The sequence below is a fragment of the Hetaerina americana genome, unplaced genomic scaffold (assembly GCF_022747635.1).
Source record: "Hetaerina americana unplaced genomic scaffold, ioHetAmer1.1.p SCAF_2, whole genome shotgun sequence".
NCBI classification, from domain to species: domain Eukaryota; kingdom Metazoa; phylum Arthropoda; class Insecta; order Odonata; family Calopterygidae; genus Hetaerina; species Hetaerina americana.
Genome location: NW_027286763.1, coordinates 14,603,529 through 14,631,097, shown reverse-complemented (window position 1 = coordinate 14,631,097; position 27,569 = coordinate 14,603,529). Strand labels below are relative to the sequence as shown.

At 39.8% G+C, this 27,569-nt stretch overlaps 1 protein-coding gene and 1 non-coding gene across 3 annotated transcripts in view; both read right to left on the bottom strand.

Annotated features, from left to right (window-relative positions):
* Window positions 1–27,569, bottom strand: part of Appl (amyloid-beta-like protein) — a 408,236-nt gene that overhangs the window by 203,245 nt on the left and 177,422 nt on the right. The window lies entirely within an intron of this gene.
* Window positions 11,588–11,663, bottom strand: TRNAA-GGC (transfer RNA alanine (anticodon GGC)). The gene has a single exon. It is a non-coding gene; the product is annotated as a tRNA-Ala (tRNA).

Genomic DNA, 27,569 nt, shown 5'->3' with positions numbered 1-27,569 from the left:
ACGGAAATAACGAAAGTTAAAAAAACAGCATGTTGGAATGAATTAAAACTGTTCGCGCCTGAATGTTAGGCAGCATCTATGCACGATTTAATCCTGGAACAAATGCAACTAAAAGTACATGTGCAACATACGGGTTGCGTCATTCAAGGAGACCTTTCGCTCCTGCTGCCAGCGTACGATTGTCTCCCCTAAGAGTTCCTCGCCAGGGATTTCGGGATTTTCCTGAACATTCCATTTTACTGATTGAGAGTGGGACTTAGTGTTACCAGTTATAACACGAAGTGTGCGATGCATAAGATAATTTACGTCAACCAGGACTTAGAATTCCAGGAGAAAAGGTATTACCGTCTCGTACCGTCCGATATACGAGGGTCATCCGGAAAGTAGTACCCGTTCGTGCCGCATGAAGTGCTGACGACGCGAGTAGCCGCTGGACGAGGTCAGATAGCTTCAGTGGCTTGTCTGCCTTCTCTGAGCCAAGTTGCGTGACGCTAGCATTGCCTGTGTTGTTTCTGTGATTGTTTACAATGTTTAAAAAAATTGAGAACGCCGCCAGTTGTGAAGTGAGGGCAGTGATTAAATTCCTCAATGCAAGAAACGTTCGCCCATGTGATATTCATCGCCAATTAAAGGAGGTGTATGGAGACAATGTAATGGACGAGTCGTCTGTTCGGCGGTGGTGTCGCAACTTCAACATGGGGAGGGGGAACACACACGACGATGAGCGTTCGGAGAGACCGTCTGTCATTACAGACCAACTGGTGAGCTCAGTTGACGAATTCGTGAGGAACGATCGGCGCGTCACAATTGATGACATCTGTGAGCATTTTCCCAATGTTTCTCGAACAATTGTTCATGAAATTGTTAAACACCATCTGCATTATGCAAAAATTTGTGCAAGATGGGTCCCTCGCGTATCTCAATGAGCTGGCGGCGAAGGACTATGCAGCAGGAATACAGAAACTTGTCACACGTTATGACAAATGCCTTAATTTGCTTGTAGATTATGTTGAGAAGTAGTTTAAAGTATCCTCTTTCAAATAAAATTTTTTATGTTTGTTAATATTGACTTTTGTGTCTTTATTTCACGAACGGGTACTACTTTCCGGATGACCCTCGTACTTTTTATCGATTAACAGATTCTACTGAAGTTCTGTGGCAAAATGAATACTCTGTTGAATAATTTTTAAGTTTGGATAACAACCTCCTTACATAGATAAAGAAAAATAGAAACATTCAATACAATCAAGTTTACAGACGCTAAAACCTTCATAGCAGCTGTTGTAGGAATAAAACAATCAACACCTTTACATTGAATAATCATTTGATATAGGGCAAAGAAATGGCAACGCGATAGAAGAAGCATCTGTTAAATCAAATTTAAACTTCAATATAAAATAAATTTACGAGAGTGAATGGGGTATCAACGAGCAAAATGCATTTAAGACGGGTCTCCAGATGAGGACATGCTGTTCAGAGTGTGGTGCGTTAAAAGAAGACGGATAAATAATGAATTAATTATATGTCTACATGCACTTGGAGTACCATGTTTTTCTTTATGAATAACCTCTCTTTTTAAGAAATTTTAAAAAAGGAAAAATTTAATGATGAGTCATAAAATATGGAATTGGTATTTGTTGGCGCATTTATATCATTATATTTCATCTTAAACACGAGCACCCGTTTGGCCATCATTAGGACTCAGGGGCAAAATTTTATAAAATACAGGTAACTAATCATTCCTGAAAGCTTTTTCAACGAAAGTTACGCATGCAATTTGGACAATGGTTTTATTTTCTTATTTGGTCGTCAATTCTGAAAAAGCACTAAAGGGGAAATTGCAATATAAATACGAAAAACGTCTCGAAGGACATCAATGTCGTAGAGTCAAACTTCCAGGTCTAGCCAGACAATAAAAAATTAAATTTCTAAATGATAATTGTTCCAGGAATAAAGAATAAATAACTACCGTCACTTTGGTGGTTCTCTGATTTGACGAGTTAGAAAATTTGGGTAATATAAGTAAGAAAATTCCAAATGCTTTACTTGCAGAAGACTTTTCATATTTCTACATCATTAGAGTATTTGTATTTAATTACAAAGCCACATCTCAATGTGAACTGGTTAATTAGAAAGCAATTATATAAAATTAATGACTTCATTTTAAATACGTCGCCAGTGGTTGAACCCTAAGGGACAGTGATTTATAACGAAGACGGCTGCACAATCAGGGATTTTCATTAAAACTTTCAGTCATTTTGAGATAAAAAAAGCGAACAGTTTACGCGAGCTGATAACTTTTTTGTATTATAACTGCGACATATAAGAAAAGAGAGGTTTAAACATTGGTCTTTGAAACGTTCGATGGAACCTCACTCAACATATTTCCATCAACATTTTAATAAAAAGTTAGTAAAGTCGCTCGTATGGGATAGAAATAGGAAACACCTAGTGGAATAGTTACTATCTTTTTTAGTAGATTTTTTTGCATCATGACAAAGTCAGATTCGTGATTCATCGAAAACATGCCCCTTTGTGAATATAATTCCAAATTCAAATATAAAGCGTCCCTGTTTCACAAAGCAATAAACTTGAGCTGTTTCATGGTGCAGTTTTATTTTATTCAAATCAGCTACAGCTCACTACGACCGTAAACAGTCAATCAACCCTTATTTAATTCTTACGTTTTTCTATAAAAAACAAAATGTCCACATGTTGAACACAAGAGTATAAATAAGGGAAATAAACAGTCGTCATAAATCCAATCTTGGGAGAAAATGGATATCTACTTGAAAATAAGATATGTTACAACTTGAGGGGCGGACAATTGGCGGGGACCAGTCATTCCCCGCTCCTCACCTCTGTCTACCCCCAAGAAACACCAGGACGGCTGCGTATGCACGTGGTCATTATTTTTCCACGGCAGGAGTAGGTAGAGGCGTATGTCCTCCCCCCTCCGCCCTCAGAGGCAGGGGGAAGTCCTCGATTTGGAAAATGGCCTGGAAAGAGATGACCGCGGAGGCGAAGGGCGGGCGCAGTGGAGCGAGAGCGGAATGGAGTGGAGGGGGAAGATGGACTGAAAAAGTAATGTCAGAGGAAGGAACTCATTTCATCTGAGTGAACCAACCCATTGGAGAGGCACGACTCTTTTAACGACGAGCAGTTGAAAAGTAGGTAAATTAAGACAAACGCATGATTATAAAGGGACGATTTAATATAACAGAGCAAATAATTAATTAAATAAGGTGAAAAAACGATAAAAAATGGTAATCCAGCAGATAGAGCGATGGCAAAGTAACCGAGAGTCCGAATTAAACTCAAAAAACCTTGAACACTTTCAGCTTGACTCAAGATCTGCAATATTTCGACTAAAAGATATTCCTACAGGTGACTCATAGGAAATAAAAAATTAGACCCTAAAACGTAGCGCTCTGCAGCTGTAGATGCCGAGAGTATGAAATGATATCTACTCACACGTGTCAATACGATCTACCCCTTGAAAAATGTAGTAAAGAGTAGTCACAATGGCTTGTCGACAACTTCATTTCACGCAATTTAGAGACTTATTCAGCTGGATCCGAAGAGAGAGATCTGATTCAGCTTGATAAAAACGGCTTTTGGAGTTATCGAATATATACAATCTAGTGGATTTTATGGAACGTATAAAGCATCGCATTGGATTGATCTTTCATTCCTCTTTTAGCCCAACTCAATCCAAATGCAAGTTTTGGATCATATTATTGAGTCAAAATAACCGACTCCAAAAAATAAACCGCATTTTGACCAAACCCAAGGAGGGCTTTAACAAAGATACACTAATATTAAAAATTTCAAAGCAACTAAAAAGCAAACATTTCATAATGTAAAAGTCATTCGCCGTGACCAAATTTTGAACCCGTATATATCGATGACCTTCCGATTACTTTAGCCAGTTTAGCCACCGTGTCGTCATCTGTAACTGCTTACGATTTTGTAAAATGAATTACAATTGAAGAATTCGAAACTTCCAAAGCAAAAAAAAAAAGATTACAAAAACTTATCTCGAAGTTAATTTAATGTCAATCCGAATTAAATAAAAAAATAGGAATTGTGCATAACGTCAAAATATAAGTGTAATATAGATTCACTCAGAATACAATAACTCGAGATGTTTGTTTCCGAAAGTTAGTCATCTACGGGATTTCAAAGACGATGGAGGTATTTTAGAGAAGGAAATGAGGGTAGATTTATCAGAAACAAAACTGATATGGATGAGTAGAATGAAAAGTATTATAGCATTCTAAGTTTGACCATTAAAGAAAATGGTTTAGCAAGAATTTCTGTGAAATATGGCAATAGGGTTGAAGGCGACAGGCAAAAGCACTACGGCGAAAAAGTGATTGATAATTCTAACGCTGATCAAGGATGTGCACTCCACGTTATTGTTTCGAAGTAAAATTTAGTTATGTCAAAACAAATATCACACATATAGACTAACAGAATTAATACGGAATTCACAAAGAGTGATTGTGGAAAACAAATAGGATAGAGATGGCAAGGAATAAGTGTGCCATGAAGGACTGTGGATTGGCTTAGCCGGCCATAAGCAAGCACGATATGAGGCCATTGTGCAGAGATGGTTTGCCACGGTGAGAAAATGGATAAGATATGAATCTCCATACCGATGCTCCCACGAGAAAAGAGTGAATGCTGTCAAAAAAGAAGGGTCTGACAAAGAAAGTCACGGGTCACTGAGGCCGAAGAGACTCTCAAGACACGAGGAATATATGGAGAAGGAAGTATTTGAGAACCATACAGCGCGGAGGAAATTAGCAAAAAGGGCATAAGCAAAGTATCCCCAAACCTGGCTTCTTAATTTGCCTACCCATGAAAAAAATGCCGTTGAACCATGACCAGAGCTTATGAAAGTACGTCTTTTGAAACTGGTATTCTATCGTACAGTTTCTCTCAAGGGCCAATAAGGATATTTTCTTTGTATTCGGCAACAATGGAAGGAAATTCGGAAGGCTCCGCTTTCTTCCTACTACCACAGTGACCCGTGGAAACAGCCAGCTCATTTTCAAGGTCAGGCTCTTATTTCCCCGAAGAGGAGGACCAAAGAACTGAGTGTTCCTTTAGGCGGTTCCACTCCATCCCTTGAGCTCACCCCCGCGGCAGGTGGAAGTTTGCACCAAGGAGTCTAGTGAGGATGTACACGCACCTCCAACCTACCCCACCGACTTTAATTGGATTTTTGGGTGCAGCTGGCCCCTCCCATCTTGAGGGCTCTAGAGGTTCCAAAGAGAGAGAAACCTTCGCCGTTACATGCTTACTCACAAAATTTCCCCATTCCAGAAACAGTCTGTCGAACTTTCCGGTGGAGGGTCTGAGTTCCCGTTCATGATCACAATGAGATGCCACCGTTTTTTTTTATCTCGATGGGACTTAATAGTAAAATCAGAGGCAAATGCTGTTGATTCACGATGAGTTATTCGAAGCTTTAATTAACCTTTAGTATTTCCATAACAAGGAGCATTTGATTTTTAGTTATCACAAGCGAATTTCTAGAGTTAGTATGTTCATGCATTTTCATCTAGAAACAAAGCAGAAAAAATATTTTTAGCGAAAATTTTATAGGCCAATAAAAATTATAATACCTGATTCAAAATTTCTGCAAGGGTTTTAAGGTAATGTAAGCAATGTCATTTCTACTTGGATTTTCTTGACAATTGATACTTAATCGACAATTTCATCATCAAAACTATGTTCGGTTAGTATAGTGTTAGGTGCAATTTTCATTGATTTTTTAATTGAAAAACGATTAATAAGTTCCAAAAATTGACGCCTTGGATCTTAAAATACATGAATTAAAATAACCAAATTAAGAAATAATAAAACAACAATTTGGGAGTTAATTTGCAGATTTCCAATGTTTCGCGAGAAAATAATTTTATGCCTAGAAAAGTTTTTTAGTTTCATTTAAAGGTAGTGTGTCATTGTTCAAAACAATTTGAATACCTTAAGTATATTGCCACTGCTAGCAAAAATAAAATTAGTAATGCCATTGCGCGACAATTGAGATAATGGCGGGTGACGACGGACAACAACGATTCAGGCTCTGCTTCGCAATTCCTGCGCCCCGCAACAAACCCTTCCATCAGGCTTGCGAATTGACCAGTCTCCACGGAAAAGACATAAAAGGGCAACAAAATTTGGCCGCCAAGTATTCAATAAAAACGGAACAATAAAGCTAAATACAAAGTAATTGAAGAAATGAAGAATAATTGCCGAAAAAACGATTAAAAATAAGATAAATTATAGAAAGTGAACCTATTCTGAATCAAAAGTGCAAATTCTGTCACGTGAAGTATTCAACCCACTTTTCAGCCGGCCAGTTGAGAAACAAGGGGAGGGGAAGACATTCAAATGAATATAAATCCAGAAATGTACAGTATATAGAAATCCCAATGAGGGCCAGACAATACCTTGCAATGAAGAAAGTACGTAAGTGGAGGGAAATGCCTAGAAAGAGTGGACTCTTTTGTATCCAGCCCGAAAGATCATATGGAAGCGAAAGGGCGAATGGAGAAATGTTGTCACAATGCGTTAGGACGATGCCATTACAAGCAATAACACACCAGCATTTACATCTGCAATTTAATAGCTAGACCGAATTTGAACTGACCTGTTCTAAATATGCTATGTTTATCAATTTAAAATATAAAAGGAGACATGAAAACGCGAGGAGAAAGGAAGCGCCATGAATTTTTAAGGAATAAATGGAAAAAAAGGAGATCTAAGAAAAGAATGACGAAAGGAAAAATGGGAACCGAAAATATATAAAAGCGGATTAAAAGAGATTAAGAATAGAAACAACATGACAGGATGGTACTGAGAACTGGTAACCAGTCTTCCGGCCTAAAATAAATGAACATGGTGAGCTGGAGAGAGTGAATATTCATTCATCTAAACCGATGTCAAGGCCAACAATTTCCCTCTAGCACTTCTGATTTTTAGCTATAGGAGGAACACTGAGCAATCCCAGGCCTAATAAGTATTTCCTTAATCGCTCTCGGGTCAAAAGCCGTCAGTATTTTTAGGCAAAATCCATTGATCCAAGAGTATGTATAATAGGAAAAGAGGAATAGACACCTAGAAGTCCTCTTTTAGATGTCTATTTATAGTTACGCCCTTCAAGGCAGGGGGTGTGAGGGCCCCAGACCTGCATACAGAAATATTAGTTCATGCATGCATTTAAAATATACGTTAGCTAAAATACAAAAACACTCGTTCATACTACATGGCTATATTATACTAAATTCCTATTTGGTTAAACAGCTCATGTAAAATTTGGTTATTGAATAAACATATTGGGCTGCATAAATTCAATTTAGCTATGGATGCCTATCTTGTAAGGGGGAAAACGTATGCTTGGAACTGCGACGGTGAATTTTAATCTCCTTTTGCCACTACAGTAGTCGAATCTATCAATAAAATATGGGGACATAATAATCACTCGGTGTAGCAAGTAGACTCATGTGCCCTGTCCCTCAGTAAAACTTTTAGTATTGCCTGCTCTCTCTGCGAATGAAGACCCTCCCAACCGAAATCCCACAACATAACCGTCATGCTAAATCTAATCTCGTGGCAAATTTTAGACACGCAGTTCACAAAAAAGAAATGTTTGCGTACACTTCACAGCCGTGCATCCCGGTGAAGTAGGGACGGTATATTCTCGGGAGGTCTTTCGAGGATGGGACACTATGGGAAACAGAGTGGGGTCTGAGGGAGAGGGATCGAAGGCATGGAGGCGGGGCAAAGCGACCCAATTTCCCCGCGCAGGTAGGACGACGCCAAGGGAGCAAATTACGCGAAAGCACACCACCTGGGAATTAAAGAAGTAAAGAGAAGGAAGGAAATATATATTCAAAACCTGGGCGCTGTTTTTAAAATAAATTAAAAAGAAACCCTTACTCCTTTCCCATTTAACGGTGGCGTCTGCAACCACGACGAAAACAAAGCCCAAACCACTTCGAAAAAAATAATACGATGAAAAACAAAGGAATGGAGCGTCGCCCGCTTTCTGCGCTTGGGAGGATTTCCCTCATTAGGGAAGTGAAGTTAACCAAGAGGATAACTATACAACGAGGGCGATGATAATGCGTGCTCCATTAGCTGTGGAGGGGGGGAGAAGGGAGCATAGTGCCATGAGGAACACACACACACACACACACACACATATATATATATATATATATATATATATATATATATATATATGTATGTATATATATATGTGTATATGTATATATATGTATATGTATATATATGTGTATATATATATATATATATATATATATATATATATATATATATATATATATATATATATACAATAATGAGATTATTAATCGGGATGAATATAGAACACAACCAGGAGGTATTTGCCTGTTTCGTAGATTTCGGAAAAGCGTTTGATAGATTGAATTGGGAAAAACTAATGAGTATATTGCAGAAAATAGGAATAGATTAGAGGGAAAGGAGGCTAATACGCAACCTGTACATGTCTCAGACTGCTCAGGTGCGAGTGGGGAACGGGGAGTCCGGATGGGCAGTGTTAGGAAGAGGTGCTAGGCAGGGTTGCCCATTATCACCGTTGCTGTTCAACCTGTATGCAGAGGAAATGATTAAAGAGGAATGGGGAGAACTGGAGGTAGGAATGAAAGTGGGCGGGGAATTCGTAAAATCAGTTAGGTTCGCTGATGACCAAGCTTTAGTTTGTCAGTCAGCCAAGGGGTTGCAAGCATTAATTAGTGAATTGCAAATTCAGTGCGATGATTCAGTGTTTATGGGATGAGAATCAATATTAATGAAACAAAGGTTATGCGATTTTCTAGAAAGAAAAATGGCTAATCTTATTATTAAAATAGGAGGGCAAAAACTAGAGCAGGTAGAACAGTTTACGTATCTCGGTAGTGTTTAGGACAAACACGGTCAAAGTAGTAGGGACGTAAGGAGAAGAATTGCGCTAGGCAAAGAGGCTTTCACGAGGAGGAGGGAATTGATGACAGGGACGTTGAGTAAGGATGTTAAGAAAAGACTCGTAAGCACTTTGATATGGAGCGTAGCTATGTACGGTGCGAGAACGTGGTCATTGAAGCAGGAGGATAGACGTAGACTGGAGGCTTTTGAAAAGTGGGTATGGAGAAGAATTGAGAAGGTGAAATGGACAGAGAAGAAAGCAAACGAGGAAGTACTTGGTATGGTGGGCGAAGAGAGGGGTTTGTTGGGAGAAATCCTATGGAGGCAGGAAAAGTTGATGAAGGGGGTATTGACCGGAAGTGGGATGTTGAAGACTGTAATTGAGGGGAGAATGTTAGGAAAACGAGGAAAGGGAAGGAAAAGGATAGGGATGTTGGACGGGATAAAGGGAGGAAGAAAGTACTCAGAGCTGAAGAGGGACCTGATGTAGAGTAGGATGTTGTTTTTTGCTATTGGTCACAAATTATTTAATTAGTAATTATGTCCATCCAAAAACCTATCTTAACCGGCAGATTACCAAATAATAATAATAATATGTATAAATACAGGGTCGCACCCAAAAGTGGTAGGACTGATTTTCTCTGACGCGAACGGAGCGGTGGAGGGGGGTCTGCCTGGCAGGGTAAGGTGGAGGGGGCTTTTAGCAACAGACCAACTCCAACCTCAGTCACCTGCGGGCTGTCGTTGAGTGAGGACACCGTTTTTAGTGAAGCAAGTTTTTTGTCCGCGTCGAAAAACAAAATGAATCTGAATTTAGAGCAACGTTATTCCGTGAAGTTTTGTGCGAAACTCGGGAAGACAGCAACTGAGACCCTCGATATGATCAAGCAGGCTAATGGGGACACTGCCTTAAGCCGTTCCACAGTATTTGAGTGGCACAAGTTGTTTAAAGAGGGTAGGGTGCTCGTTGAAGACGACCATCGCTCCGGACGGCCGTCGACGGCAAGAACCGACACGAATGTGGACAGAGTGAGGACACTGCTGAACACAGACCGACGCTTAACCAGTGAAGAAATTGCAGACCAGTTGGGTCTGTCTGCATCCAACGTCCAACGCATTATTTCACAGGATTTGGCCATGTGCAAGGTTTGCGCCAAGATGATGCCGAAAATTCTGAGTGTCGACCAACAGGTCGGCACTCAGAATGGCTAACTCAAATTGGCTAACACTTCTTCGTAAATGCGCGTGTGCGCATTTACGAAGAAGTGTTAGCCAATTTGCACCGAGATGAAAATTGTTTGAACAATGTGATAACTGGTGATGAAACATGGGTTTTCCTATATGACCCCGAAACGAAAACACAATCCGTGGAATGGCACGCTTCCGCGTCCCCACGTCCAAAAAAGTCTCGCATGAGCAAATCAAAAATCAAAACGATGTTGATTGTGTTTTTCGACCGTCATGGAGTGGTTCACAAGGAGTTTGTCCCACCAGGAGAGACTGTGAATGCGAAATTTTCCGTGCAGGTGCTCACCCGCCTCCGAGAACGCGTGAAAAGAGTCGGACCGGCCATAGCAAACTGCTGGGTGGTTCATCATGACAACGCGCCGTGCCATGGCGCGCTCGTCGTCAGACAGCTCCTGGCCAAATACGGCGGTGCCACGTTGCCGCACCCGCCCTATTCTCCCGATCTGGCACAACTGGACTTCTTCTTCTTCCCCCTGATGAAAAGACAGCTCTAGAGAGGACGTTTTGACTCAATAAAGGCCGTTCAAGAGGCTTCGACGAGGGCCATCAACGGCATCCCTAAAGAAAATTTCCAGCGGGCGTACGGGGAATGGGAGCAACGTTATACTAAGTGTGTAGCAGCTCAAGGAGCATACTTTGAAGATTATTAAGTAGATGTAAGTATATCGTCAATAAAATTCTTGTAAAAAAAGCAGCCCTACCACTTTTGGGTGCGACCCTGTATATAAATTTAGCACTAGTAAACGAAGAAACACAAAAAAGAAAAGAAACTCACTTGATTTCGAATTTTCGGTGGTAAAAGCCACCTTTCCCAAGGAAGACAAAGAAGAAACATTTCTCTTCTTCGATAAAGGTTACTTGTACCACTGAAAATTTGAACACGACAGTTTCTTTTCTTTTTTTTTGTGTGTTTCTGTGTTTTTGTCTTTGTTCGGTAGTGCTAACTTCATATACATTATTATTTACATTCGTGTTTCACAGAAGTTATATAGACATATTATATATATTATATATCACAGATGTATATCTATATCTATATATATATATATATATATATATATATATATATATAGAGTCTCTCTTGAAGAAGGCCCCTGAGAGAGCCGAAAGCTCGAACAATTTACCGTGTAAGTGTTCTTTTATATGTGTCTATTCTGTTCTATTTGTGTTATGTTGTGTCAGCCCATTATTGTGCCGCTCGTATGAGTTTTTCCGTACAATCGTTATATATATATATATATATATATATATATATATATATATATATACTCAATTATACAGAAACAGATATAAGGAAAAGGGATAGGAACACATATAAAGGACGAACACAATAGAGGTGGGGAAGGCGGAATCGAACGGATCACAAGAGTAAAAATATTTCCTCAACCGGGACTCGAACCTCGGATCTTTCCACTTGCCGGGCGGATGCTCTTAACCACTTGAGCTATCGAGGATAGTCATTTTACCCTGAGATCCGTGGGTCTAATATGTCGCCAAGCGCCCCGATTCTTTCAGCCAAGAGATGGCGTCAGGGGGCAGTTTCACCCACCAAAGGAGAAATAGACAATACACAAGGAAAGGAAAGGACAGTGGGTTAGAATTCATACAACATCATCGGGGCGCTTGGCGACATATTAGACCCACGGATCTCAGGGTAAATTGACTATCATCGATAGCTCAAGTGGTTAAGAGCATCCGCCCGGCAAGTGGAAAGATCCGAGGTTCGAGTCCCGGTTGAGGAAATATTTTTACTCTTGTGATCCGTTCGATTCCGCCTTCCCCACCTCTATTGTGTTCGTCCTTTATATGTGTTCCTATCCCTTTTCCTTATATCTGTTTCTGTATATATGAGTATTTATTCGCCGTTTGGCGGGATTTCGTGTTTGAATGTATATATATATATATATATATATATATATATATATATATATATATATATATATATATATATATATATCCCTCCCCGGACTACAACCTTGACGTGGTGGAAGGGCTTGTGCGTTCCGATGACCCCTAGAGCTGTGCTGGCGGGAGTAATAATTATTGCTCCTGGTAGGGTCACCCATGCCAGATAGGTCGAAGGTTAGGAGCCAGACGAAAGGTAGTCCACGCAGCGTCTGTTCCTCAGTGAGGCGGCTGCAATGGCGTCTGACCCCAGTGGGGCGGCCAGTAAGTGATGGTGTCACATTAAAAACACTATTGAGGAAGGCAACGGGAAACCACCTCAATTATCATTCCCTAGAAAAATATGATGGACAATAGAGATAATTTGAGTCCTGGCAACCACGGGGCTCGGCTCAATCGGCCGTGTGTCGTACCCGGCAGCGGGGGAGGCAAGGCTTCCGCGGTCGTCATCCCACGAAACCCTTGCAAGGGAAAACCAGCAGCAGCAGGACAGAAGACGCAGGAGAAGAAGACCAAATTAGTTAGAATAGGAACGTGGAATGTTAGGACAATGATGAGGACAGGGAAATTGGAGAATGTTAAGCGAGAGATGGAAAGGGGAAATATAGATATTTTAGGTCTATGCGAGGTGAGATGGAAAGATAGCGGGGGTTACTGGAGTGATAAGTATAGAATAATATACAGCGGTGGGGACGAGAGCCAACGAGGGGTTGCCATAGTATTAAATGAAGAGGTAGGAAGAAGCGTAGTCAACATAGAGCAGGTAACGGATAGAATACTACTAGTAGAGATAAAAGCAGAACCGACGAACTTAGTTATTATTCAGGTATACATGCCACCGAGCAACCATAAGGAAGAAGAGGTCGATAAGATATACGATCAGTTAGAGGACATGATCGCGTGTGTTCCTGCAGGGAAACATTTGATAGTGATGGGGGATTGGAATGCGACGGTAGGCGAAGGAAGAGATGGTGATGAGGTGGGCGACTACGGTTTAGGCACGAGGAATGACCGCGGGGAGAAAGCAGTTGAGTTCTGCAGGAGACAGGGGTTGGTCATCACCAACACTTGGTTTAGACACCACAAAAGACGCAGGTATACATGGAAAATGCCTGGTGACTCAGGAAGATATCAGCTAGATTATATCCTGGTTAGACACAGGTTTAGGAATAGTGTGATAAATTCCCACAGCTTTCCGGGAGCGGATGCGGACTCAGACCACAATTTAGTTGTTATGAAATGTAGCGTACGTTTCAAAAAGATAAGGCAGGGGCGGCGAGTTAGAAAAAGGAATTTAGAAGCATTAAATGGTTTGAAAAGGAAGGAATACAAACAGGCAGTAGAGAAAATCATGGAGGATGGTAAAGGGCTTATTACTATCGAAGAAAAATGGGAAATGATCAAACATGGGTTGTCTAAAGCCGCAAAAGACACTATTGGAACCGTTAACGCTAAAAGGACTAGGAAACCATGGATCACGGATGAGATGATTACAAAGATGGATGAGCGGCGGAAATGGAAGAATATAAATACAGAATTAGGCAAAATGAAGTAGAAAGAATTGAACAATAAATTGAGGCGGGCAACAAATAAGGCAAAAGACGCATGGTGGAAAACGGAGTGCGAGGATATGGAAAGTCTGCAGAGGAAGGGTGAAATCGGTGCGCTGTACAGCAAAGTTAAATCGTTATCGGGAAGTAAGAAAGGAAGAGCTATGCTAATAGTTAGAGATAAGGCGGGTAAGGTAATAGTTGACGCAGGAAAGATCCAAGAGAGATGGAAGGAGTATATAGAAGAACTGTATAGTAAAGAACTCAGACCAACACAGTTAGACATTGAAAAAGAAAATGACGTAGAGGAAGACAGCTTAGGTCCAGGCATACTAGACAATGAGATAGAATGGGCATTAAGGGAGATGAAACTAAATAAGGCCGTGGGGGTAGATAACATTCCCGTGGAACTTTTAAAATGCTTAGGAAAATGTGGGAGGAAGAGGCTATATGGGCTGATCCGTAGCATTTATGAGGAGGGAATCTGGCCGGAAGACTTTGTGAGATCAGTTTTAGTTCCGATTCCGAAAAAGGTAAAGGCCACGTCATGTGAGGACTATAGGACAATTAGTTTGATATCCCACGCAGCTAAAGTTGTTCTCAGGATCATAAACAAACGGATAGAGAGTAGGGCAAATGATTACTTAGGGGATGATCAGTTTGGGTTTAGGAAGGGGAGAGGTACGCGTGATGCCATTGCAGTAATGAGATTATTAATCGAGAGGAATATAGAACACAACCAGGAGGTATTTGCCTGTTTCGTAGATTTCGAAAAAGCGTTTGATGGAGTTAATTGGGAAAAACTAATGAGTATTCTGCAGAAAATAGGAATAGATTGGAGGGAAAGGAGGCTAATCCGCAACCTGTACATGTCTCAGACTGCTCAGGTGCGGGTGGGAAACGGGGAGTCAGGATGGGCAGTGTTAGGAAGGGGTGTAAGGCAGGGTTGCCCATTATCACCGTTGCTGTTCAACCTGTATGCTGAGGAAATGATCAAAGAGGCATGGGAAGAACTCGAGGTAGGAATGAAAGTGGGCGGGGAATTCGTAAAATCAGTTAGGTTTGCTGATGACCAAGCTTTAGTTTGTCAGTCAGCCAAGGGGCTGCAAGCATTGCTGAGTGAATTGGAAATTCAGTACGACAGGTATGGGATGAGAATCAACATTAATAAAACAAAGGTTATGCGATTTTCTAGAAAGAAAAAGGGCAAGCTTAACATCAAAATAGGAGGGCAAAAACTAGAGCAGGTAGAACAGTTTACGTATCTCGGTAGTGTTTTGGACCAACACGGTCAAAGTAGTAGGGACGTAAGGAGAAGAATTGCGCTAGGCAAAGAGGCTTTCACGAGGAGGAGGGAGTTGATGACGGGGACTTTGAGTAAGGATGTTAAGAAAAGACTCGTAAAAACTTTGATATGGAGCGTAGCTATGTACGGCGCGGAAACGTGGTCATTGAAGCAAGAGGATAGACGTAGACTGGAGGCTTTTGAAATGTGGGTGTGGAGAAGAATGGAGAAGGTGAAATGGACAGAGAAGAAAACAAATGAGGAAGTACTTGGTATGGTGGGCGAAGAGAGGGGTTTGTTGGGAGCAATCCTATGGAGGCAGGAAAAGTGGATGAAGGGGGTGTTGACCGGCAGTGGGATGTTGAAGACTGTGATAGAGGGGAGAATGTTGGGCAAAAGAGGAAAGGGAAGGAACAGGATAGGGATGTTGGACGGGATGAAGGGCGGAAGAAAGTACTCAGAGATGAAGAGGGACCTGGTGTAGAGTAGAATTTAGGGTTGTGTTTTGTTAGTAGTCACAAAATATTTGTTTGGTAGTTGTGTCCATCGAAAAACCTACCTTAACCGGTAGATTACCTTAAAAATATATATATATATATATATGTTGTGATATGTTAGACTTCACGGTGATACGATAATGACTTCATGAACTAATTACTGCCTTGGATATCGTATGACATTTTAACCTATACTCTAGTCGCCAGCTTTTGAGAAGAAACAGGAAACTGCTGCTCTCAACACTTTAAACGCGCAGTTTTTCGTTCGTAATCAATTTAAGTATAACACCAAAAAATTTTTGCAGCTTAGAAAAATGAAAATCATACAAAATTCTCTTTGGTGGCATGACACTTTGATTGCCAGTACGTTTAACCATTCGAATCGTTTCCTCCTAAACTGAGATTCTCGGTGGTGGAAACCTAGTTACCTTTATGGTATGATTGAATTATAAAGCACAGGGAAAACGTCGTTTCTTATAGACGCCAGTCTTGCTTATTTGGAATTTCATATTTGTTAACATATTTGCCATGGCTATACTCGCATAACAGAAAGCACTTATAAATGTTGTGATATGTTAGACTTCACGGTGATACGATAATGACTTCATGAACTAATTACTGCCTTGGATATCGTATGACATTTTAACCTATACTCTAGTCGCCAGCTTTTGAGAAGAAACAGGAAACTGCTGCTCTCAACACTTTAAACGCGCAGTTTTTCGTTCGTAATCAATTTAAGTATAACACCAAAAAATTTTTGCAGCTTAGAAAAATGAAAATCATACAAAATTCTCTTTGGTGGCATGACACTTTGATTGCCAGTACGTTTAACCATTCGAATCGTTTCCTCCTAAACTGAGATTCTCGGTGGTGGAAACCTAGTTACCTTTATGGTATGACTGAATTATAAAGCACAGGGAAAACGTCGTTTCTTATAGACGCCAGTCTTGCTTATTTGGAATTTCATATTTGTTAACATATTTGCCATGGCTATACTCGCATAACAGAAAGCACTTATAACCAACTCCAAAAAAATGTTTTACGGAAGAGTAGCTGCGTTTCCATAGAGTAAACAAATAATCCGAATTTTTGGGGTGTTTTTATAAGTTTAATTTTACATCCCACGAAAATTTAAATAATTACGCATACAAATTGCCTTCTATGAAAAACTCCTCTTTGCTTTCCTGGAACTCGATGATAGCTACTTTTGTTACCACCAACAGAGAGTTTTCTCTTATACATATGTGTTAAGCCTGAAATAGGTGTACGTAAAATCTTCAATGAAATAATGGATTGTTAAAATTTATACTTTGCATGACCTTCTTTCCCATTATCGCGCCAGTAATATAGCAAACATTATTTTTCGTCGAATTTGAAAAGGACATTCACATTCCCAATTAACTGCATACATTTTTTACGAAATAGAACAAAAACAATGAACAAGAAATACATAACGAAAAATGGGCAAGAATGGATAAATAACCGCAGACGTGGTTCACAAACTGGAAGAGACACTTTAGTGACGGTAATTTATTGAACAAAAATAGCTTTTCGCGAGATGGATTTTAAATAGAAATGTAACACCGCATCGCCGAGAAACCACTCCGCAACATTAGCTCCAAGATGAACGAACTGTAATTTCCGGAGATGACGTGAGTAGCGTTTTCTGCTCGGACACAAAATCTGATTGAGTCAAGTCGGGCGCGTAAGCAAGCACATCTGATTACGGCCTCAATGGCGAGAGATCTCAGGAGAGCGAAGGCAGAGCGAAAGGGCGTAAACGAAAAATAACGAGGTTAATTGAGGAGAGCGAAAATCAGGCTAAAACGAAGCTGAGAGGAAAACGGATGGCTGACGTACCTTATTTCCAGAAACAGCAACTCACTACGATTGGCTGAAGCTGCTCTCTGAATTACCGGCGCTAATGTAAACGCTGATAAATAATACATCAAAGGCCTACCATTTTCGCCATCAATTTCACTAAATGGATTCATTTTATAAACTGAGTTCTTGATGATGGTGTCTTTGAAACAATAATTACAAATTCTCATCACCACCGTCAAACATTATGCAATCTCGGAATTAAATAAATGCGCATTTAAACGAAACTATTTTAAATTAAAAATAATGCCATCAAACCTAGATAAATTTAGACAAACTATTTTTCGACTATACATCCTGCTACGTACACAACCCGAGATGTTTTCTCTGTATGAATGAAAACTAGACTCCTCAATCTGGCTCATTTCAGTCTTTTCGTAGGGCAAATATTTCTCGATTTTTACTCCCATTAGTGCAGTGACAGGTACTCCCGGCCCACCTTCCTTTGAAATGGATTATCTCTCCTTTTTCTAAACGTTTCAAACCATCTTCTACATGTGCAATAATGACTAATAGATTCTCCATCAATCCTTTGTGGCATTTCATAGGCCTCGGGTGAAGATTTTTTAACCAAAATATCAATATAGCGAACCTTTAGCTGGTTGGTTGTTACCCCCATAGACGTGATTGGCGAAATGAACGTGTCCATTCCAAACAACTGATGCAATGCTGAAGTGAAAGCAATGAAACTTGCATCACATAATCAGTGAACATTAAGCTAGCAATATAATGCACTTTTAAATTTTTTGGCAGTAAATTATGGGAATACAGAATTTATAATCACATAGTCTTTTGAACAGCCCTCTTAAAAAGAGAGATATGGAGAATGAAGCAGTTCATAAAGCCAAGATTGCTCCTGCAGATACCACTGATCAATTCTGTCAGCCTCCTGGAGCCCTCCGATCGGCATTCGCAGTGCAAGAATCACTGCCGGTCAGTCACTCGTCACTCCCTACTGCCAAAACACTGACCGACCAATTAATTGGAGCGATTTAGATTCATAGTAGGTTGAGCACAAGGTAACAATAGACTAGGAGAATATAACACACAAGGTTCTGAAGACGAATTCATACAGCGGTTTACCCTCAGAAAAAGCCAGAGAAAACACTAAATTAATCCGATGGGAAGTAAGTCCCGTCAATGTTCACCCCCAAATGACACGTACTTTACTCTTACAATTTGAGATGACCCCTTTCATCAGTCGAAAACATGGACAAGATCAAGCATGGAAAAGGCGGTCTTTAGTGGCCATCAAAATGCAACCTAGCAGAAGATGGTAAAATTAAGTGTTCCGCTGAAAATCCAGCAGGTATTTGAAAAGGCAACAGCAGAATCAGTAGGTTTCCAACGATATGCTGTAAACACGAGGTGAGGCGGATATCTTGCCAACATTTGAGGCGACCGGGTTATCAATAACCGACAGTTATTTTTTTATTTACCGAGTTAACTGTTTTGTGGAATGAGTGTGAGGCATTGGGATTATATTTCAAGATATTTTGAGAATACTCAGAATACATGCCGAATTAAGTTCGGAAATTTTTATTACATAAATAAAGGAATAAATTTATACTCGACCGTATAGTAGATGGTCTTTTAGCACCTTTTAAAATTAAAAAATTATAAAATAACTATTCGAGATGGAGAGTAGTGATATTAGCATACAACAACATTGAGAGTATCTATAAAAGTAAAACGGATAACCCGTGTGGTCAATGACTCCCTTTGAAGAATGAGAAAAGGGGAGGCCCATTGATGACAATAACTTGAAGAGGAGGATGGTTAATTAGACACATTCTGATTTACATAATGTAGACAAAGATTATGTAAGAAACCACATAGAAGACCAAGGAATAAGCGCGAGAAACAATAGCTTTTAGAGCTGCAACACGCTAGACCTCGAATCAATAACACATGTCAACGAATAGGACAGCCTACATAAATACTAATAGTTGAAATCTCATTTTCATAAAAATAAAATAATTTGCTTCATAATTGAAGCTAACAAAATAAGAGAGAATATTGGCTAAGTGATGTAACGGCGTCATTCTCAATCTATGAGATAAGATGTTGCAATTTAGATATTCTTTTATCCAGTAAAAAGCTTATCGAATTAAATCCGTGAAAAGCAATTAAAAAGATTTTCTTTCTGTACGTAGTATTCATCATAAAAAGTGAATTCCTCATGAGTAAATTGCGGTAGTGTATTTATCTCAGGGTGTGTAATTTTAAGCATTTTCAAATTTTTAAGCTCGCACACTAAAGGTCATAGATAATTACCTTCTTTCAATTAATGCTTCTAAAGTTAGCCACAGAAAAATAATATAGCATTGTAAAAAGTGAACTTCCATTGTCATATTCTCAGGATGTGGAAGGTCAACACATTGTTTTACTATACGTTGGTGTAGGGGGTGGGGTTTGATCATTGGAAGATACGTGATCCGCATATTTGGAGAGACGAGAAGAGAATCAGCTAAAACATAAACGAAAATTAAAAAATAACTAGGAGATGCAATGACAGTAACTCTTAACGGAGTCATCTGCTAATGTGAACAAAAATTCAACAATTTCATAAAAATCATTCGTCTTGGTCAAGGCAAATGATTTTTATAAGATGAATTGTTGGATCGTAAAAAACACAAATTCCACGGACGTAATATTGGGAATTAAAAAAAAATAAATAATACGACATTCTATGGACCCTTTGGCTAAAAAAAATGAAGACATTACAATATTTTAACATGCAATCCTTAGAAAAAAATGTAAAACGTTTCCGGTCAATGTGGTTTCTTCTCGGGCCACGCTTGAAGCATACAAATATTTGAGGTGGAAAAGAAGAACATGAAATCGTAGCGTTTTTTAAGAACGCCGACTTCCAGCCTCCCAAGACACTGGCGCGGAACCCCCTCAACCACCCTCTCCCGCTCCTATCCCACCTGCAGGAAACCACGCCGGGAGGACGGCTACAATTAAGGACGCTCGGACAACGAACCTCCGGCCAAGACACATTGCGAGCGAACCGCGAGGGTCCCGAAAAGACGGGAAAGAGGAGTGGTCCCCCTCTCCCCATTGCTAATCGCTCTCAGCGGACGCAAACTCCGCGCCCGACCGACAAGGGCAATCCGAGCTGGGTGAGGTGCTGAGAGCCGACGGCAACAGTGCTAATCAAAAACCTAAGAGGATTTATGGCTGATCATGGAAATGGCCAATGAACGGGGACACCTCATGCTTTGGTGTGGAAATTAGGGTATGACGTACAATGCTACAAGTTTCCGCACGACACTATTTCTTGTAACTTGGCTTCGCTCCCTCGGCATTCTCGCAAATTACGTTTGGATCGTCTTTCCTCTCCCCTGACGGTATAAAACCTCAGCTCCCCGCGATTGCTTCCTCGGTACATCGACGATTCGCCCATCCCGTTAAGTTAAATTTGTTACAACAAAGCAGATCCCGGTGGAAGGAGAATTGATGAATAGTATCCTTGCATGTCAAAAATGATGACGTTAACTCTGGATTAATACTCGAGGGGATTTCTAACCAGCTAGGAAACTTGAGGCAGATTCTCACATACGGTTTTCTTGTTGTTTTAAGAAAGTCTAGTCCCTTGATGAACAGGAGATGGACTCGAGAGACAAAGTAAAGGAAAACATACTTCTGTTAATAAACGATATAAATAAATAGACATTGAACTTATCTGCTCAGTAATTAGGTAGTTGGAGCAGGATAATGAGAGCAGCATGGTTGATGACCACAATCACTTACCTGAAAGAGGAGAAGATAAATTGGTATCAAGAACGACTTACAGCCGATGATTACAAGTATTTCGCCCATTAAAAGTTAAAATAGCAGAAATGAAGAACATAATTACTTATTTTCTATTAAAAGTATTATTTATATAAATTCATAAATGCAAATGGAACTATGACAGTAAATAACATTTGATTTTGATTCATTTGTTTCATTGTATAATTTTTGCGTAGAGGCCGGAGGCTATATTGACTATCTTTCTGTGTTCTTTCATACACTTCTTTAAATTTACTATATCATTTCTGAGACATACGCACGTATTTGTAACCTACAGATAGGATTTACTAGGAAACAAACCCAAGGCCTATCCCGGAGTTTTTTTAAGCTTCTGGAGTTTAATTTGTTCGTCCATCTATCTACTACTACGATATAACTTGCAAGTTGTTAATTCGACGGTAAATCGGAGAGCAGTATCAGTATATTTTTTTTAAAAAACGTTTAATAAGTTAACTAAAACCCTTGAACTACTTCCCTATAGCCTCCCTTAGCAAATTCAGGCATTTGCCATAAGGTTTGACGAGTTTTCGTATTCCTGCTTCTTAATGCTCAACCGGAAGTCAATTGAGAAAAGTAGTCACCCCTTCTCTACGTCCTTCATTCCTTAGAAATTTCGTAGTAGTAGTAAATTTTAGGGAAGGCAACGGACAGCTAAGGTCATTTGCGGCATAAGGGATGTATGGGAAAGAGGGAAGGGTGGAGAAAAACCCGGCTTCGGCTTTAGACTACTCTCAACGAAAAGCGCCAAGGGGCCCACAGTTTAACGTCCCATTCGACGGACGGCGTACTCACTCAAAGTGCTCTCCGCAAAGCACCCCAAGTAAGGATCCGGATACCATGGAAAAATACCCGCAGTCTTCAGGATTCGAACCCAGGCCCTCTGAGTTGGAAAACAGTACGCTAGCAACTGCAACGTTCCGGTCCCCAGATATTTCATTCCTGCAAATATGTCTTTTCGGTTTTGTAAGGAGATTAAATTTGGAGGAACCTAGTCCGATCTTTTGGGTGGATGGTTGAAAATGTCTCAATTGAATATTTCGATAAGTTGGTGCGTTTTCCCAGTCGCATGAGGCCTGAAGTTGTTGTGGAGGAGAATGCTTTTCACCGTGGAGTTTTCCTTCTCCCCAAGGTGAACTTTCAACTCCACCAATGAAGACTGAAGAGTCGTCTAGATCATAGTAACATCGTCTTCATAAGCCTCTATTAATTGACGGCGAATAACACGAAGTAGCACATTTCTTGCCTTGAGAAATCTGATCGTGCCCCTACCTTCAGAAGTGGTGGCGTTTTCAACTTTTACAAACACTGATGAATACTTACAGAAACAAGAAAAAAAATTAAAGCGTTACGAAATTTGACAGCTAGTGATCAGACAAACATTTGATGGCGTTTGAGATGGAGCAACGAGCACTTGCATCGCAGGTGCTTCGGGCTAGAGATTAACATCAGGGAGCAACTAAATACTGAAACATACAGCGGCGTAGGATTGAGCATGAAATAACCTCTTTTGGCGACATATCCCAAACTGATGGATCGAGCCACTGTTCTATCCGCAATTCACAGGATCATTTGGGAAACGGACCACGTCACAATATATGAATTTCTTACCAATAAATATCACCAACCACGCTTCTCGCCCAATTCAAGACCTGATGAAATCGATTCATTTAATGAGAAGACGAAATAAAGTCTACCAATAATAGGATGAAAAGGATTTATTTATTTATGGACCCTGCAAGCCACCGCTGGAGTGTATGGCAGGGGGTGAATACACACATTTAGGAGAATGGAGATTTAGGAGGGTTACGATATTTAAAAGAAATTTGTGTTTTCATTTTTGGACATAACAATTCACTGGTCCTATGGATCAATCATCCTGGAAAGTGACGCACATCTTTAGCAAAACCGAGAAGACTCAACGACCAATCCGACGAAATTGTTTCCATTTCATTTTTCACATTAAATGAGAGAAAATGCAGTCATGATTATGATAGAGTCTGAGAGCAAGTAGCTTGATGATTACCGGTCCGAGAATGAAGCCTGCTGATGGCATTTTCATCGGCATTTTCATAAATTGCGGTCTCACCCATAATCCTGCTACAAAGGGAACACAGAAAAACTAAAAAAACCAATGATAAAATAAAGAATAAAAAATAAAAACCAAGCAATTATAAGTCCGTTACCGACTGTTTAATGTTCACTTACTGCCTTTCCAGTAAACCGCCACAAGGGTGTGTGGCAGGGTGCGTTAGATCATTAGAGTAATAGTAAAAAATTATGGCATTCCATATAATGTCAGTTCAGGGAAGTTCAAATTTTCGTTTTACAGGTTCATTTCTCATTTTTATAGTGCAAGGAAAAAAGGATTCCTTATTTTTTGTCCGTGCGTGAGTTGATTTCACTCTTTAACTTCTTGCTCTGGCCTCTCGCTTACCAATGTAAAACGGCGCTTACGTTATATCCTCTCAATTTGGAAGCTTTTAACTCAAACGATTGGTACTTATCTAATAATATAGTCGTCCATATAACGCTCGTACTTCCAAGTCTCCCTACTCAGGCTATTCAATAAAATGACAGAACTCATTTCCTTATTTCACGGCAACTCTTCAGGCAGCTGACATCTTTACTCTTCATTATGAGCCATTCCTAAGTTAAATCCATTCGCAGACTCCCAACCGTATACGAGTTGAGGTTAAACCAGTGCAAAAGCTCACTTCACCATATCCTTTTCATTCAAACACTCCCCACTATTCTCATGATGAACGCTACTTTCCTCAAAGCACTTCCCCAAGCGTTCATCGCGTTCTTTCGTCATGTGAGACGCCCGATGATGATAGTACTTAACACTCTTAAAATCAAGTCTCTTCTCGGGTAATTGGATTAGAACTCAACGACCGCAATTGAGAGATCCGAGTAAATCGAATGGATGATGCAAAACGTGAGCTCGTTGCCCGGGCGACGGGTGGAGCGGGAAGCGAACCCCTTTGCGAGGAGGTTATCCTGGAGCCGCCACCGGCGCAGAGGTTCGCGCGGGGGTGTGGGGGGACGGGAAAGGGTGGGGAGAGGCCATGCATTAAATGGACTCCTAATGGACGAGAGACTAATGGATATGATAGCACCTTTACTCACAAATTCAAATAAATACACAAACTAAAAGCACACATGTCAACTATCGAGGTTAATACGTGTTACCTATATTTTGATGTAAATAATTGTTACAGTTAATCACGCGAACGGAAACACGTCATTTTTTGACGAATTGAAAGGAATTTTATCGTATTATTATTTAGAATCTAGTAAAATGAGTTTAAAATATTTCCCAACCATATTTCATAATTCGCTTCTTAAAATCATAAAACTAAATGTATCCATTATTTAAAATAACTAAATAATACGGTTAAAAAATTGAGTTTCTATGCTTTGTTTTCACATTAACATGCATGAAATTGTACTCAAGGCCTAGGGTTCGTATAACTACCGCTACCGTTAAAGCCGTTTTAAAAATTTAAAATGCCGCGGTGTAGTCCACAAGAGCAGCGTGTGATCATCCATTTTATTTACTTTCGAGGTTTATCAACCGTGATAGTTCATTTTCAATTGAATAAGAGACATGAAGTGATGGGATCATGGACGTGGAAAGGGAAGATTTTTAGGTGCAGCACTTAAAAAAAGGTAAACATTGTTAGACAACTAATGCAAAAAGTTTGAACGGTTTTTCCAGTGGGCAAAAAGGACCAATTCTATAGAAGCATAACAGGGGTCCATGAGAGTCCGAAAACAAGCGTGGCAAAAATGCGTTCGGCTTCAGGAAACCGAGAAGAAGAGAGATTTTGCAGAAGTTTACACTTTCTAGTGTCAGTAGTTTGTTCGGAAAAAATATGAGAGATTGAACGCAAATTTTAGCATGAATATACACTTGATTGGCTAAACTTGGATCTTTATCATCAACTTAAAACATTTTTTCGATTGTAGTTATGAGACAATTAAAGTTTTACACAGGAAATTAGATTTCATTAAACGTTCTAGGACAATCTGACAAGTAGTACCAAGACCAGATAAATCTAATCGTTAAAGCTACTGCACCCAACACAACGAATATGAATTTTGGATTTAAAATTAATCGAAAAAAAATATTAAATTTTAATTCATCACAATATTTATTCCCATGCAAAAATGCCCAAAAACCATTTCCTCCTCAGTGAAATGTTCAGAGGTTTTCTACACAGGAAGATAACATGAAGCTTGACTTGAAATTACATATCTTGTCGGTTTAAAATCCCAAAATTAAGGAGACGACAATAAGATTGCTTTTAAATGGAAATGGACATATTCATAAGCGTGTACATGGTGCTTTTCAAAACTCGTTCGGGAAAATGGGAAGTAATGACAAAAACATCGTGTTGAAATGGTAGGCGTCAGTCAATTAAGGACTTCCAAGTACGTAAGCAAGTAAAATGAGCAACAGTTGTGGAGGAGTTATAAACGAGAACCTGCTCATAACGACCGGGAGTGTTTCGCATTTTGTTGTCGATACTCATCGCGAGCTAAAAAGAGCGCTAATATCCACGTTACTCGACCTATAGCATTGACTATGGCGGAAATAGGAAGACCGCACTAACGAGATAAGCCCACGGAACGCGAAAGGAGATAGCGAACGTAATATGTCTCTTATCGTAATCATTAGTAAGTAAATGTGGGCAATTTATTCCAGAAAGAGCTGCGCTACGGGGTGTAAGTAAGGGAGAGGCGTTCGGAGGGATGGGAGTGGAGAGCCAGGCGGGTGCATGGGGGAAGGGGGAGGGGAGGAGGAATAAGGACGAGAGGAGACTCCGGGGAAATGGTAGAATGGAGGAAAGTCCCGGAGGAAGCTCTCCTCGCCCGAGTGACTCAAATTAACTTGAAAGTGGTAGATTAAATGGTAAACAAATATCTGGAAAACAAAATGTGATTCAAGATGGTAAACATCGGATAAAAATCATAGAATGAAAATATTACAACAAAACAAATCTAAATACTACATCATCCACAGTCCAGGTTCGTTACATTGTAATAGCATAAAGAGATTTCCTTAAGAATTAGTTTCACCCAAGCCCGTTAAAGGCAAATACGATATCTGTGGGCATTAAACTGTTAAAACTAATTCAAGGGCGAAAAAATAATAATGACACTGACTAAAGCCATTCATCTACAAATAAACACGACAAGCGTGGAACCGACGTCGGATGTGCTAGTCGTGAAAGGACGATTGATTCGCGGAATACGAATAAGCAAAAAACATACCGTTAGAGGATAAGAGAGGAAGAAAAATTTGGTAAAATGAAAAAAAAAAGAAGCGCAAATAGAGGAATGAATGAAACACATAGCTCAAGTGATCCGAGCTGGAATTCCAAAAAAACGCGCTGCAAACCACGTAACATGAACAATTCTTCTTGATGTTGTTATTCGTACAAGAAAATTGAATTTGACTGAACAGACTATATACTATATAGTATATTACTACTTCCTGCCTTGAGAGCGCTTATATTCTCTGCAATAAATTTCGACAAAATAGATGTTTCCAACACCAGATGAATTAAAGAGAACTTTCTAGAGTTCAAATTCATAAAATATCCAAAAACCGAATACGAACATAATTTGCCGAATTGGAAGAAATATGATAACTTTAAAAGTTTAACTTCCGACTCTGCCAGGATTTCTTCGAATATTTGTCTTTCGAAAACCGTTTCGTGAGTCTTGCATTTGATGTTTCATATCGATGGGTTTGGAATTTTTAATTGCATAGAAACGGAAAAGTCACTGAAAATACAAAGAGTGCCCTTCCGCAGCCGGAGCGGCTGGCGTGAACCCCCTTCCCCCGACCCTCCTCCTAATTTGCTGGAAATCACAGAGCATGCATCCAAGTTCATCATTAATACCAAAGGGCTTGCGCTATTAGCCACTTGATAGTGGTTTTGAGACCACGCATGTTCCATCTAAATAATCTTTACACAGTTTGAATGCAAGCAGATCTGGTAAAAGGCAAGTACGATCGACCAGAGTAAAACCACGACCCATACAAAATGGGAAGTTGAAATCCACAAGAGGCACGGCACCCAATAAATAAACAATTGTTCATCACGAAAGTTATCTGGAAAAAACAGTTAGAAATGGTCCATTGAGCGAGAGTAGTCAATGTAATAAGTATTACGTTGTTGAGGAAAGATTTCAACATACCTCATCAGTATAGAAAAAGCAGAACTTTAGGGATTTCTCGAAGACTAATGCAGGTCACGATATAAAAAAGAGACGATGCATGCATGCATGAGTTCAATAAGTCAAACGTAAATGAAAAATGTAGACGGTAAAGGAGAATAGAAAGCAATAACAGTAAGCATGTGCAAAAGAGTTGAATGAGATCGAAACATGCGGATATTCCTAATACCTCAGTCTAATATTTCTCAA